The sequence below is a fragment of the Oratosquilla oratoria genome, unplaced genomic scaffold (genome assembly GCF_046742065.1).
Source record: "Oratosquilla oratoria isolate Oo_2021 unplaced genomic scaffold, ASM4674206v1 SCAFFOLD139, whole genome shotgun sequence".
NCBI classification, from domain to species: Eukaryota; Metazoa; Arthropoda; class Malacostraca; order Stomatopoda; family Squillidae; genus Oratosquilla; species Oratosquilla oratoria.
Window position 1 is genome coordinate 71,749 of NW_027467495.1, and position 3,986 is coordinate 75,734.

Consider the following 3,986-nt stretch of genomic DNA (forward strand, 5'->3'; position numbering starts at 1 on the left):
GTGGCAGTAGACTGGAAGTGAATATTAAGGGAGAGCGACTGGAGTAAGTGGATAGTTTTAGATACTTGGGTGCAAGTGTAGCAGGAAAAGGTGGAGTGAAGGTGGAGGTAGAATGTAGATTGAGAGAAGCGAGTAAATGCCTTGGTGGATTAAAGAGTGTAATGAGGAATAGATATTTAGGAATGGATGCGAAGAGGAGACTGTATGTAGGAGTGATTGTGCCAACAGCACTGTATGGGGCAGAAACGTGGAGCATAAGAGAAGAAGAGAGAAGGAGTTTGAATGTGTTTGAGATGAGGTGTCTGAGAAGTATGGTGGGGGTTACTAGGCTGGATAGAGTGAGAAATGAGGAGGTGAGGAGAACAGGGGTGAAAAAGGAGCTGGGAGATAGGGTTGATGAAAGAATATTAGGATGGTTTGGACACATGGAATGAATGAGTGAAGAAAGACTAGTAAAAGAGGTATGGAAGGCAGATGTGGAGGAAGTGAACATGAGGGGACGTCCTAGGATGAGGTGGATGGATGGGGCGAAGGGGGCTTTGGGGAAGAGGGGAATGTCTGTTGAGGAAGGAAGGGAGAGGACGGAAGACAGATGTGAGTGGAGAATGGTTGTATATGGATGATGTTGTGATTGCATGAGGAGGAATGGGCGGGGGGGTGGGGGGTGGGGTAGTATGTGTGAGTAAATTTTGACGCAGCCCGAAGGGATTTCTCCCCGTCCTCTCCTTATATGCAAGGGGGGACGGAGAGGGGGGGTCGCCGATTAAATGAAGCGGCCTTGCTGTGGATGTGCTGTGTCTTGCGACACTGCTTCTGACCCAGGGCGGTGGGCAAGGTGCAGGGATGACCCATCATCCAGGAGGTGCTCAGATGAGAGGGAGGGTGGGAGGGGTGTGGAGTGTACTTAGGGATGAAATGGGTGGGAGTGTTTTTATGCCTTTCCCTTTATTGTACGTTATAATAAAATACTCAAAATGTTACATGCCTGGTATCTTTAAACCTATCGCCAATACTAATTTTTGAATGTGATATTTGGATTCAGGACAGTAAAATACATAGGAATTAGCTCATCTTATGTAAGAAGCAGACAACTTTTAAAAAATTGTTGACCAGTGAATTACATTAAAATTGACAAATCTATATATGCATATATAGGTACAGTTACACGGGAGGTAGCCAAAAGAAAAAGGCATAGAAACCACTCCCACCCATTCCATCCCCTACATACTCCACTCCCCCCTACCCTCTTCCCTCCCTCTTATCTTGGCACCTCATGGATGACGGGTCATCCCTGTATCTTGTCCACTTGTGTGTGGTAGTAAAAATACCAATGACAACAACAACAACAATAACAATACTAATAATGATAATAATAATAATAATAATAATAATAATTCATACATATATAATGATACTTATACTACTACTACTATTCTACTGTCATTCTTTGTTACACTATCAATCTGTGTCGTGAGGAAGCTTGTGCCCAGGAGTGGTCTTGCCCCGCGCAAGAGGAAGGAAGTTGGGGGAAGAAGATTTTTACTTTTGGGCTCAGAAGAAAGCTCTCCCTCCTGGGGATAAGACGCCACCGAAGAACGTCCCTTCGAAGAATGGCTTGGCAAGCCATGCAGTGACTGGCGCTCCCCCGAACTCTTGCGGACAAAGACTCAAAGTCCCTTCAAGACCACGCCATGGCCCGGGCACCCGACAAGTCTTTGTCAAGACCTTTATGGACATTGAAGAACTTACGGCCTTTTTTAAATGGGCTAAGAAAAAGGGCCAAAAGGTCATTGAAGAGACCATACGGTCCTCCAGGAGAAAATCATGGGCTTTTTCCAACAGGCTTCCGACGTACGAGCCAAAGTTGATGTCAAAAGGTCATTACAAAGACCTTATAGGCTCTGAAGATTGATTATGGGCTTTTTTGAATGGGCTTAGTAAATGGACAGACTCGGTGCGAAAAAAGACATTGAAGTCTAGATGTGCAAATTTTTGGGGCTTTATGATTGGGCTTCATAATAAGATGATACAACTGGGCAAACCACAAGGAAAACGATCACGAAAAACGATCTTTTGTTCTTTGGAAAGAAAATTCGGACTTTTCGAATAAGCCTCGCGAGGCTGGAGCATTTTCACTTGGGCTAAAAGAAGCTTTTAGTTGCAGGCCAGCAGGAGCCATAAGACAACAAATCGACACAAGTTACTTGGGCGTCGTTGGGCTAGCCCTCAGCTGAATAAAATCCTTTGGTTTTATATTAGACAAAATTCCTACATTGTTATTAGTTCAGTGACATTGGCAGTATTCTTTATCATGTTATTTTGTCTAAAGGTACAGTTACATTAGTCAACGGAATGGTTGGATTCCAAAGATTCAATTGCATTTCGTCCAAGGTTGGAGCGTAACTGTAGCTTCACACTCCAACCTTGAACGAAATTCAATGTCATTCGTTGCAATCCAACCATTCCGTTGACTAGCGTAACCGTATCTAAAAGTCAGATTACATTAAAATTGACAAATCTATATATGCATATAAATACACAAGATGACAAGGATTATATTCAATGCGGGATGGCCATCAATTTCTATATAATTTTCATGCATTTGAAAAGTAAAGAAAATTATGTCATATATATATATATATATATATATATATATATATATATATATATATATATATATATATATATATATATGCAGAAAAAACAATAGGAAAATAACAGAAAGGAGACCGAGCGCTTTCGTCTATCCTATATACGAAAGCGCTCGGTCACGCGCTCAAGTGATTTCTGCATACACACACACACACACACACACACACACACACACACACACACACACACACACACACACACATATATATATATATATATATATATATATATATATATATTTTTTTTTTTTTTTTTTTTTTTTTTCTAATCTTATTAATTTATTCATCTATTTATTTATTTCTATTTTCTGGTTGTGCGATAACAACGGGTGCTCAATGTATTTTCTCAAGTTCCCCCATACTTATACACTGCTGTTCATTAACCTCAGAAGACTGAATTTGACTCAAATTAGTCGTGTTGCATCCAATAACTCTTACCAGGTTTACGCCTGTGGATCACACTGCGAGACTCTGGTCCACTGGGGGAGTTCATTATGGTCTACGCGTTGTGACCCACCAGTGTAGACTATGAGATCTGCATAATCTTTTTTTTCCTCGGTTAGTTTTAAGTTCTTTCAGGGGATGTGTGCGTGTGCGTGTGTGTGTGTGTGTGTGTGTGTGTGTGTGTGTGTGTGTGTGTGTGTGTGTGTGTGTGTGTGTGTGTGTGTGTGTGTGTGTGTGTGTGTAAATGGATAAACCTTTAGTTCACTAGGTTTTTTTTCTTCTGGTGACCTATACATACATACATATAAATTTCTGTATATGCACTTATACATTACGCGAGAGAAACCCTAGCAAGATGTTCCCAACATGTAACCTCTTGGGTTTGGTGCCTCATTCATCCAGTTGCTCTTTGCCCACGCGATCTAACAGCACACTTTGAACGTCTCGGACGCTTTGCCGAAGTACACTTCGTCAGCGGCGAACTCCCAAGATTCTTTGACGAAGGAAACCACCTCGTGAGCGGCAGACTCCAAATTTCTTTGTCGAAGAGGGCCTGCCAAGCAGCAGACTTCGAAGATTCTGAGCGCTCTGCCGAAGATCTCGTAAGTGGCAGAAGGCATGCAGGTATCTGGGGGAAACGCCAAGAGAAGTCTGTACAAATGGAAGGCGACTCTTCCCACCATGGGGATGACAGGTGGTGATGGATACGGAGCTGCCTAGTGTAGGCCTTATGGTCTCTTGCAGTCTCCTTCATTCTTATGTTCTTATGTTCCCACGACACTGGATGGGGCAGAGACTTGGATTTCAAGGATGAGTCGGGTAGTCCAGCAAATACAGTTCTTTAACTCATAAGCAGGTGGCCATGTGTTCGATTCCCCGGGCCCACTGCGT